We start from the raw sequence: 12,751 nt of genomic DNA on the forward strand, positions 1-12,751 counted from the left end.
TTTCCTGTTTCTCTCCTCCTCTCTCTTCTCTTCCTTCTCTCCCCAGTGCACAGGGGAGGGACTGCCCCTATCACTCCCTCCCCCAGTACCGCCTCTCTGCAATGAATGGCAGCCTGTGCCTGCCGACACAGCCTGCGGCAGGGAGGTAGGCAAGAGGGACAAGCCCCTGACGCTGGTACTGGGCAGAGCAAGGCGCGGGCTGCAGCCTAAAGCCTGCAGGCTGCTAATTTGAGCTATAGGGGCTGCTGGGGAGGTAAGCAGCTCAACAGAGATGACTCAGTAATGTGAAGAACAGGATGTGGCGGAGAGCAAGTCGTGGTGGTTACTTGCTTTGATCTGTCTCCTGGCCCATAAACCTTGCGAGCTGCACGTAATCGCTCCCCTTTGTGCAGGTTGAAGACAGGCTCGAACAGCAACACTCGCTCTTCCCGTTGCGGGGATGGGCATGCCAAGGATTAATATCCACTGAACGCAGTAGTGTATAACCAGGGCCGTCCTTAGGATTTATGGTGCCCTAGGCAGGATTATTAAACTGGTGCCCCTGTGCCTGTCTTGCTCTTAGCAACACAAACATAAGCTTACACTATTGGAAAACTTGCCACATGCATGTTATTAAAACCAGTTTAACGTAGTTAAGCACACTGTAATGCTGATGGTCTAGCACTGAAGAAGTAGCACTATAGAAAAAATTCTGATTTGACAGAATGATGCAAATAATATAATTTTTTTAATTTGTCAACATAGTATTGGAAATTTCTATGAAGAGATATTGAAACAAGGATTAGTTTTTAATTAAAAGCAATCTTTCTGACTCTTTTGGCCAGTAAGAATGTCATCGTATGACAAAGACAAAGTGATGTCTTGTTTGATTGCAAGAATAGCAAGACCAGTCAAGTGTTCCTGACTCCTTGTAGAGCGAAGATAGTTTTTAATGAGCTTTAGTTTTGAGAAACTCCGTTCTCCTGATGTGACTGTTACAGGAATTGTCAGTAGAATACGAGTGGCAACGTACACATTAGGATATATGTCAACAAGTTTGCTGGTATGAATAAACTGTACAATGTCTATCATCGGTTTTGCATGTGGCAACTTTGATGAGAGTGTACTCAGTTCTTCGTACAGTTCAAGTCCATTTAAATCAAAACGATCACCGTGCTTCAGGAGGCTCTCTAGGTTAGGGGTCCCCAACGCGGTGTCTGCAGGTGCCATGGCGCCCACAGGGGCCTCTCAGTGCACCTGCGTACTGGCTCACCAGACGAAATAGGTTGGGGATCACTGCTCTAGGTTCTTGCACTTTGTCATTAGTTGCTCTTGTTTTCCTATTTCGTTGAATTTAGTCCCGCTCAGCCCGCTACCAGCTGAGTGAATGGAACCCCAGGCCAACAGCAGGTTGAGTGGCTCAGCCAGAGTATCAGCTGCGGGCCTGCTCAGCCCACTGCCAGTCTGGGGTTCCTTGGGGGTCCCCAGGCCAGCAGTGGGTGCTGAGTGGGGCCAGCAGCCGGGACCCCAGGTGGCAATGGGGCAGCAGCCGGAACCCCAGAGCAGCAGCGAGCTGAGCCGCTCAGCCTGCAGCTGTGTGCCATCAAAAATCAGCTCGCATGCCACCTTTGGCACATGTGCCGTAGGTTGCCGACCCTTGCTCTATACACTAATAAGAAGATGAGCATATTACAGTTGTTGGAGGGCTCTATTTAGCAGTAACAGGGCTATAGGAAAGTCAGTCAACATTTTTTGTTTCTCTGATGAAAACTGGCCCACTCCTTTCCCCATACCAAACTTGTGACAAATAATTGTCAACAACTTAATTTTCTGTTTTTGGCTAAGATATTGATTTTTTTTTTAAAAATATTGAAATTGAATTCAGGATTGTTAGCAAGCATTTTTGGTGAACAAATTTGTTAAATGACAATCTAAATGGCAACACAGTACTGCTTTCATGCTTGGCTCACCCACTAGCCTGCTGGTCCAACAGCTGCAGTAGAGAAGGAGATAGGTGGAAAGCTGCAGGACCCCAAAATCCACCTCTTGGGGTGCAGAGTGGCAACAGCAGCAGCAAACCCTCAGGTCCAATCACACGCCAATGGTCACTGCCGCCAGCCTAGTGGACCATGGTGAAGTTAGCACAGCATCTGATCTCAGGAACAGGGCACCCATGGAGCCACAGCAGCTCATCCTGCCCTGTTCAGCTCCATCCGGGGGAGAGACACGCTCCCTAGCTAGGGTGACCAGATCCAGATGTCCTGACTTTATAGGGCCAGTCCTGATATTTGGGGCTTTGTCTTATATAGGCACCAATTACCCCCACCTAGGGTGACCAGACAGCAAGTGTGAAAAATCAGGACTGAGAGTGGGGGGAATAGGAGCCTATATAAGAAAAAGACCCAAAAATTGGGACTGTCCCTATAAAAGCGGGACATCTGCTCACCCTACCCCAACCCCCTGTCCTGATTTTTCGCACATGCTGTCTGGTTATCCCCAGCCCAGACTCGTGTGACCATTCCAATCCTGGTTGCCTATCAGGAGCGGCTCCAGGCCCCAGCACCCCAAGCGCGTGCTTGGGGCGGCAAGCCGCAGGGAGCGCTCTGCCGGTCGCCACGAGGGCGGCAGGGAGGTTGCCTTGCCTGTGGAGGGTCCGCTGGTCCCACAGCTTCGGTGGACCTCCGGCGGGCGTGCCTGCGGAGGGCCCGCTGGTCCCGTGGCATCAGACCTCCCGCAGCCGAAGCCGTGGGACCAGCGGACGCTCCGCAGGAATGCCGCTGAAGGCAACCTGCCTGCCGTGCTTGGGGCGGCAAAATCCCTAGAGCCGCCCCTGTTGCCTATGGAGGAAGTGAGTTACTTTCACTTTCATTCCTCCTCAGCAGGCAGCTAGCCTCCCCTCCTCCCCCAGCACCTCACCCAACCCAGCTCTGACAGAGGAGGGTGGGGAGAAAGGGGTGCTCCGTGGGGGGAAGGGATAAAGGGAGGTGCTCCGTGGGGTAGGGGGGAGAAGAATGAACGTTATGGGGGACAAAAAAGGATACTGCCAGAACCACCAAGCCTGCCTCACCTCAGGCCGGGGGAAAGAGTCACACTCACAGTGAGTTCCTTCTCCCACCCCTTCCCAGAGACCCCAGCAGCCAGTCCCCTCCCTCAGACTGTGCTGCATTCGTCTCTCTCTAGGACCCGGCAGCCCTGCTCTCACATTCTCCACTGCTTCCCGTCTGTCTGGCAGAGCGGTGCCCCCAGACCTTGTGGTGCCCTAGGCGGCTCCCTGTTCTGCCTATGGCTAAGGACGGCCCTGTGTGTAACCTTGATGATCTGAACCCCTCGTTGATCTCCAGCTCCCTGTTAATTGAAATGAGGTCTCATGTCTATTAATTATAGCAGTCTCCTTTAAGTCCTGCTCTTACCCTTTAATTTGCCCCACCCCCGTTGGTCTCTGGGCATACTGCAATATCTATCTGTTTTCCCAGGCTCTTGAGAGGGTATGAGTTCCTGACTCACCTCCTGACAGGTGAGTTAAGAGTTTGCTATATTGTAAGATAAAATTATTGTTTTTAAATGTTAACCCGCTAAGAACATTGCTGGTGGACATATTGTAGACCTTCTTAATATATAAATACATGTCTTTCATAATAAATCCTCAGCAAATATGTTAGATTCAGTCATATATTTAGTATACAACTCTTATTAGATATACAGTTTGCTTTAGTGGGATTCTACTATATTTTACATGCAAAGCTATTTAAAGCAACCTTCCTGTGGTTTTACCAGGTGCCCAGATATTTGCTGCCCTAGACAAAGTGGAGAATGTATGTAATTTAGACAATCAAAACTCCCTAAATATTTTGCTGCACTAGGCAGCTGTCTGTTCTGCCTATATGGTTTGACTGTTGTGAAAGAGAGACCCTTTCACATTAAGGATTATATACTGTAACACTTGCTCAAAAATCAGAGATAAAGGACAGATACTGAGTAGTAGACAGCCATTATTTTAGTTGTTTAGAAAATGCTCAGGTTTTAGGCTGTAATATAATATTAACTACTCTAGAGAAGAAAAGGGAATTATTCCAGAAAATTAGGAGATGTACAACATAGTCCACTGGAACTTCTCAGTGACAAGAGGAACAGAACTCAAAACCTACCGGTCCAATAACTCAGGCCTCTACCACATAAACTAAAAGAAAATCTCTGTTAGCTAAAAACATGAGAGGGCCTATGACTCACAGATGAGTAGTTCAGATACCATTTAGTAGAGGACAGTGGCACACACTAATACACACTCATAAACTAGCCAGTTCATTACAATATTTACATTGTCAAGCAAGAAGTTCAAATAAAATATTCTGGATTTTTTTGCTTTAGACATCAAAATAAGGCCTTTCCAATGACTTCTTTGGGAGGACTTGTCGGGGATGCTAACCCAGATGACAAAGTTCGTTGTCTGACTGCGAGAGAGACAGGCAACACCAGCAAGGTCCGATCAAAAGCTCTTTATTGACAAGTGCACGCATCAACAGAGAGCAGCTTCTCTCCAGAGAGAACCAGTTTCTACTTTACATCTTAGTACAAGCCTATATAGACAGTTCCGTCGCGTCATAAATTATTCACTTGAGCAACCCACCCCCTTCTTCTAACAACTAGAAACTAAACACCTTTAGTATACATGCATGCCTAAAGTTAGAAATGTAGGGGAGTTAAAAACAAACAAAGAACAAAACCAGGGAGTGAAAACAAGGAGGCTGGGAAGCTAGGGTTCTTATCAGTTCTTCGAAGGATCTGCTCCTAACACAGCACATCTGGTACTATGCCAGGAATGCAGCCTCTCCCTTATCTCACTTTTTCCCAGTGCTTGTGAGACAAGCTGCTTCTCAGTGTTTTTACACTCAGGGATTACCCAAAAACCTCTGTTAGCCTGACTTAGGTCAGGTTGGCATACCTGGTTTTGTCTGTTATATCTTTATTCAGGCCTAACAGACTCAGTAGCGCCAGGAATTAGTAATGAGACATAGATCCTTTGCCTTTAGTTATCAGTTCAGTCTAGCTGATTGTGAACAAAAGTTAGTACCATAAAATATCTGTTCAGCAGCTAAAATGAAAAGAGTTGGTAGTTCCAGACCCCATCCTAGAAGAAAGGTGTTGGTAATGTCATCAAAGATGGCCAAAGGGTTGAATGAGCACAGAGAAGGAATCATACTAAAATATTTTTTGGAAAAGGGTTGTGGACATTTTTATTGTCATTATGTACCTCTTTTGTGGTTAAAGGGCTTCATTTTCCAGGATTGTCAATTTGACGACCTTTCAGAAACACTGATTTAAATTGGAATAGAAATTACTACAGAAATGCCTGAATCGTGAGCAGGACTGGCTCCAGGCACCAGCCCAACAAGCAGCTGCTTGGGGTGGCCAACAGTGAGGGGCAGCACGTCCGGGTCTTTGGCGTCAATTCAGTGGTGGGTCCCTCACTCCCTCTCGGAATGAAGGACCATTCACCGAATTGCCGTGGAAGACTGAAGCGGTGGTCGTAGAGCTGCAGATCGCGATCACGGCTTTTTTTTTTGTTGTTGTTGTTGTTCTTTTTGCTGCTTGGGGTGGCAAAAACCCTGGAGCCATCCCTGGTCGTGAGCATATTTGCATTTAAAAAACTATTTGTAAATCACTAAATTTAGGCCTGGTCTATACTACAAAGTTAGGTCGGCTTAACTACATTGCTCAGGGCTCTGAAAAATTGCACGCCCTGGGCAATGTAATTAAGCTGACCTAAGCCCTGGTGTAGACACCACAAGGTCAATGGAAAAATTCTTCCATTGACCTAGCTACCACCTCTTGGAGAGGTGGATTTATTAAAGTGACGGAAGAAAATTCTGTCTCCGTAGTGTCTACACTACAGTGCTACAGTGGTGCAGCTGCAGCACTTCAGCTGCGCTGCTATAGTATTTCTGGTGTACGCATACCCTTAGTCTTCCTTTTATAATTGGTGCCAATTCAGATATTTATCGGAGGCAAGGGAAGGAATTCTGGTACCTGCTGCCCCTCCCATCAGGTCCCTATTCTGGTCCTCGCTCATCCCCCCACCCCTTCCTCCTTCTGGAAACCCATGTCTCCTTTGGCTGGGGAGTCTTGCTATCTCCTAGTGCATGAGCCGGTGCTGCCAGGAGTTGATCAGCAGAATCCCCAGTGCTCTGCCGTACCGGAACAGACTCCTCATGTGCTAGGCCACAACACCATGTGACTCAGCTTTCCCTCCACCTGGATGGAGGGGTGACCAGGCCTAATCTGAGTGGCATTGCAACCCCATGTGAAACTGAATGTCTGAAGTTAAACTCTTAAATCAGTATGTAGGTGGCTAAATAAGTGGCCTGATTTTCAAAAGTGCTGAGCACCCAGCAATTCCTTTTGCGTAAGTAATAAAGATGGATCTTTTGACTCCCAGTTGTGTCCACAGTCCTTTAGACCACATATGTTAGTTACAGATTTCTGGAACAGCATGATCTGTAAGTACAAGCCTTTGTCAAGTTTATTTAATCATCTTGAATTATCTGTTTTTCTTTCATTACTATCTCTACATGTTATATCAACATACCACCAGTCTCAGCAAGAGTGAATCTGCTGTAGCTGAATATGATTATTCCACCTCTAAACCCTGTCTATGTAGCCATTGCATTTTCATGCTGTTTCCACAGGCCACATCCCCATTTGTGCTGTCTGAGTCTGTTTTGCAGATCTTTTGCATGGAAACAGTTTTCTGTTGGAATTAAGTGTGGCATCATTCTGAGCAGGAGGATTCGGTAACAAGAAGTAGCATTTGAGGCTGGATTTGTAGCAAGTCGCTTTGTCTTTCTTCACTACACACTCACCCCTTGATCTTAGAAATGAAAATACTGACATTCATGATTTACAAATCTTTACACACAGTCTTTTAAATTCAAAGTGTCAGATCGTCAGTGGAAAGTGGACGTAGAGCTGTACTAAAACAGCAGCTGGAAACTCCTCTTGCATGAAGGAGCCTCTGGCTGGTATAGTGCTATGGTAACGTAAGGGGCAGGAAGAGTGTGGCTGAAGCACCTTTTTTTCTGATGATCTTGAACAGAATGGCCACTAAGAAGTATTATTGCAGTGGCAACATAAGTTTAAACAGTCCTAAGACTCCTTGGACTTATGCATGAACAAGCCACAAGTTGCCATCAGGTTTGGGGAGATGAAAAGGTGGCTTAAAGTCACTTTGCTCCTTGGCTTGGTTTCTGTGCTGAACATAGCTTGACCAGACCCAAGGTTCTGGCCCCAATTCTGTTTCTACACAAAGACAGACTGGATAAAAATACTTACCAGCAGTATTTAGTAAAGGCAGGTTACACAGTGGCAAATAATAAGCAAATCTACAAAGATAGGGGGCTTCATCTTAGAGGATACTTGAAACAGGATTAAGAAGGCTGCTTTTTTTACAGGTGATTTATGAAAGAAGATTTTTGTAGTTATTTGTAGACTGGCAACAGCAAAACAAGACATTGGATCTTTCCTTCTATAATTCAGCAGTTATCTGTTTATTACTCTTATACAAAGCAGAACATTTCCTTTCTTGCTGCTCAGATCTGCTACTGGCAATTCTTCAACAAAAAAACTTCAAAAACAGACTTCAACGAGAAACTGCAAAACCAGAATTAATTTGCAAACTGGACACCATCAAATTAGGCCTGAATAAAGACGGGGAGCGGATGGGTCACTGCAAAAAGTAATTTTCCCTCTGTTGATACTCACACCTTCTTGTCAACTGTTGGGAATAGGCTACTTTCATCTTAATTGAATTGGCCTCATTAGCACTGACCCCTCACTTGGTAAGGCAACTCCCATCTTTTCATGTGCTGTAATATATATTCTGCTTACTGTATTTTTCACTCCATGCATCTGATGAAGTGGATTTTAGCCCACAAAAACTTACGCCCAAATAAATTTATTAGTCTCTAAGGTGCCACAAGGGCGCTTTGTTGTTTTTGTGAAAATCTAGTAAATTGATTCGGGAGTATCCTGAGAACAATTTTGGAAAATCCTGGACACTGGTTGATGGGAAAGGGGGAAAATGCTCTTCACAAGAATTTTTAGGAACTTTAGGGATAAGTCATCTCCAGAAGGGAGGGTTCGGTAGCATTCAGAGAAGGGGTAACTCCATCAGAGGTAGGGAAATTATACTACTCCCTTCAATATGGTGATAGAATTTTAACAAAAGGCTCTTCTAAGCCCTGGGGAATCCCTCCAGCACACTGAATTGCAAAGATTTTAGGTATGTAGTGTAGTTGTAGCTTTGTTGGTCCCAGGATATTAGAGAGACAAAGTGGGTGAGGTAATATCTTTTATGAAACCAACTTCTGTTTCTGTTTTGAGGTGGCTTGAAAGCTTCTCTCTCACACCAACAGAAGTTGGTCCAATAAAAGATATTACCTAACCCACATTGTCTCTGTAAATATTTTTAGTGGCAGAAGTATCAGTTGAATAAGCCATCATTTTTTGCAGATTCACACTGGCCATGCATCTGTTCAGATCATGCTGTACAATAAAAATGAAACAAAACAAAAAAACAAGCTAATCAGTTACTGTAAATAGTATTTTAAGAACCCCACAAATATTCTGTGGAAGTTGTAGTATTTCTTGTAATATCTACAAACAAATAGGAAAACTTCCTACCATTTTCCTCAGGAAATTTTCACTGGTTCTTTATTATTACTTTGCTGATTACACTGAGTTTATCCAAATGTGTCTTAAGGCCCAATCCTGCAAGGTGGAAGGCACCACCTACTATGCGGTGCTGAGTGCCCTCAACTTCCGTTTATTTTGGTGTGCACTGAAGGTGTGCTCCACCTTGCTGGATTAGGCCCTTAACCAATCTTTCATAATGTCTAAGATCTTTCATAACTTCTAATCTTTCATAACTCCTAAACACTGGCCAGTTCCTCTCACATAACTCTTATGGTCTACACACATTACTCTTATTTAAGCATGTCAACGCAAAGTAGTTTCATTTTGACTGGATCTGAAATACTGCTGTTTATCAGGTACTTCATTATTTGCCTGAATGCTCATCATCTTAGATTAGCAGCTCTTACAGGTCACTCTTCCTCCACAGTTGCGTAAGGGTCATGCAGCTTCTTTCTTTTAGAAAATGAACATCTTGTGAAGTGAAAACTTGTAATTCCTGACCTAAGTAGAAAACAGACTGTAATTGTAGATTTCTCTCTCTTCCAGGAAGTAAAGCCTTAATTGATATATTTGTCACTTAATTAGATGTGGTATTCTTTGTTTCCTGTTCTAGACAGTTGTGCAGTGTTAATCAATGCCAATGTTCTCTAAGTGCACTTCAGATGGCAATCATAGTCTATTCAGTTGTACAGTACAGAAAGGAGGGTCACCCAAAGGTGAAACTGCTATAACTGAAATTGATTTAATTACTCCTCAGCCAATAATTTGTCATGTCCCTATTTAACAGTAATTGTAAACTGCACAAATTTTACTTCATTGGTGTAGTTATCACACGGAGAATCCAACCTCCAACATCCCTTCAGAGATCAGCATGAAATACATGGAAATCGTCCAGTTAAAAAAAAATGAGACTTTCAAAGTTTGCTGTAACCTGTGGCATGCACAGAAACTTATTAGTATAAGCAAACATTTTCAACAGGCTATACTAGTTTTCGGTGCCCCTGGTTTTGGATGCCCAAGTTGAGATACCTTGGGCCTGATTTTCAGAGGTGTGTACCTGCAGCTCTCAGCGACTTCATTTGGGACACTCCAAAATTGAGCTATCCAAAATAAATAGCCACTTTTGAAAATTTTGACCTTAGTGTGTGTGATGGGACAAATGTCCTGCTATACCTGTCTAACTTCCAGCTTTTTGCAAGAGATCTAGGATTTGGGGGGATTTTTAGGCCCTCAGGACCAGTGCTAATTTAAGCACATTTGGACCCCTTTCACAGACAAAGCCCAAAATTCAGTTGTCACATTCCAGGATGCAGTCTAGACAAGTAAGAGATTGTGTCACCACCTTCCCCAGAACCTTCAGTGCCTCGCAATGTTTTGCTGTTATAGCTCCCACCCTGGGACACTCACAAACGGCCTAACAGCGTGTAGGCCACACCTTGGTATCTGTGTATAACTACATCCATGACCCAGCAGCTCTGATCTCAGCAGCCTGTCAGTCACACTCCGGCTTTCACCAGACTTGGTTACTACTTGTGGGGTGCCCTCTCCACAACTTCCAATCTCAAATTTCTCTCAAAATATACTTTCTGCAGTGTTCAGCCCTCTACTGGGCAGTTCAGATATTAGGGGTCCTTTGCCCCTGTAAAGGGTCAGTATACAACAGTTTGCTACTTTTACTGGCGCTATCCAAACAGTTCACTAAACACACTTTATTAGCTTTGATTTAAAATAAAATCAAGTTTATTTAATTACAAAGAGAGAGATTTTAAGAGAGTACAAGCTATTAAAGTCAGAAATGGTTACAAGAGAAATAATGATAAAATGCTTTCTAGTAGCTAAAACTTAACAAGCTAGACTTGGTGCAAGGTAATATCCTTACCGCAGGGTCCTAGCAACATTGCTGACCAAATTCTCAGGTCTCTAATTGCTCTGCCATGCCAGCTATGGGGATGTAGACTTGAACAAGGACATGTAGTTCAGTGGATAGAACTTTAGACTGGGAATACTGAGTTCTCCTCCTGACTTTGTCATTTACTTGCTATATGACATGGGTAAGTCACCCAATTCCCCTGTGCTTCAGTTTCCCATCTATAAAATCGGGATGGTACCTATCTCTGTAAAATGTTTGAGATCTCTGGGTCCAAAAAGCTCTATATAAGTGTTACATTATTATAAAGTCTCATTAATAAATTATTATGGAATTGGGGAGTAGAGATCGTGTCCAGAAATGGTTAGTATATTTGCAGAAGGAGTTAAGGAAGGACTGGAGATCTTCAGACTTTTCATTTGGTGAACCACCTGGGACAGATCCTTTCATAGACCATCTTCTCTCATACCCCTTATATGTCTAATTGTTCCTTCTGCATGTTGTTCAGTGGGCTCCTCTTCCTTCTCTCTTCCACTTTCAATGGGAGTTCCAGAGAAGTCCATCCTTTACCCCTTCCTCTTACCCTTCTGCAGAAGAACCTAAGTGGCTTACAAGCATAAGTCTTACCAAGTTGTTTAAATGCTCTTGAAAATACCACCCCCTTTGCCTCTACAGGCCGTTATCTTCTCACATGGCTTTAACTACTAGATTTATGAACAATTAATAAACAGAGACATTTCCAGATTTCAGGGAAATGTAGTGTCCTGCTCATACTCTCTATAATGGGATACCTTTTGTCTGACTTTTCCCTACTGCAGTGCTTCCCACCAAGGCTTTCCGTTGCCATTTAAAAAATGGGTATCCAGATAAAAATGAAGTAAAATATTTTTACATCAAATTTGCAAAATTTAATTACAATTATAAAAGGGCATATGGAAAATAACATGCCCTTTTTTAAGTGAACTGAGCCAGTGACTGGTGTCAAGAAGCATGTTCTTTGAAGACTGCACAGGGGTTCTTGCTTTATTCAGCATCAGTTTGTCATGGTAGTACAGTGATTCCCTGAGATGCCATGTAGTAACAGGGCAATCTCATGAGCCCTGAGAATGATTCCTGGAGGGTTGTGTGGCTGATCCTGAGGATGAGGTAAACAAGGGAGACCTCACAAAGAGAGGGTGAGTGGCAGCTATCAGGGGCCTTACTAAAAGATCACAGTTTGTGTGTGCATTTGCTTGTGTGCAATATTGCCAACCCCAAATATTCAGTGCGTGTATGTGCACTTGTGTGCAAGTCAACCGCAGTGTAGGCATGTGCTTTTGCATGCAATACTGTCCCAGATATTCACTATGTATGCATGTGCACATTTGTGTGCAGTATTGACAACCCTAAGCATTACATGTGCATGCATGTGTGCTCATGTGTCCATGTACTTGTGTGCAATATTGCCAACCCCATTCAACGTGTGCGCATGTGCACTTGTGTGCAGGTCAAACTCAAGCATTCAGTTGTCCACGTGCTTGCGTGAAATACTGTCGACCCCAAGTATTCAGTATCTATGTATATGCACATGTGCTTATGTAGAATATTGCCAACCACAAGCATTCAATGTATTTGTGCAAAATTGTCAGCCCCAAATATTCAAAAATCATGAGTCAGTTTAAAAAATAAATTATGACTTGCTAAAAAATAAAGAGACTTTTAAAAAGTAATACATTTTGGGTTGTTATTTGTCTTCTGGTTTTGGTGCCTTTAGAGTGAACTCGTTTCACATTTTTCTTCCCAGGCCTGAAAGCTAGACGCTCCCCTTTGAAAAAGATGGAGCACGTGATGTGATCAGTACAGGAGGACTCCGGCGGGACACAGCAAATATTGCAAGAAGACCAGCAATCTAATCAAAAGCCTTGGCCTGTACAGGCACATAGCACAGCGCACACAGACTGTGCCATAGAATCACTTAGATCAGCATTTTTCAAAGTTTGGGTTGCGACCCACTATTGGGTCGTGGCATGTCAGGCACTGGGTCGCTCTGGTCAGCACCACCGACCGGGAGGTTAAAAGTCCCATTGGCAGTGCTGATCAGCTAAGGGACGCTAGTACCTATCTGCTCCAACACTGCGCTGTGCCCTGGAAGCGGCTAGCAGAGGGTTCAGCTTCTATGCAGGGGGACCTCGGGGCTCCACACGCTGCCTCAGCCCCCCCCTCAACCCCGAGCACTGC

This window comes from Gopherus evgoodei, chromosome 2 (genome assembly GCF_007399415.2).
Source record: "Gopherus evgoodei ecotype Sinaloan lineage chromosome 2, rGopEvg1_v1.p, whole genome shotgun sequence".
In the NCBI taxonomy this organism is placed as follows: domain Eukaryota; kingdom Metazoa; phylum Chordata; order Testudines; family Testudinidae; genus Gopherus; species Gopherus evgoodei.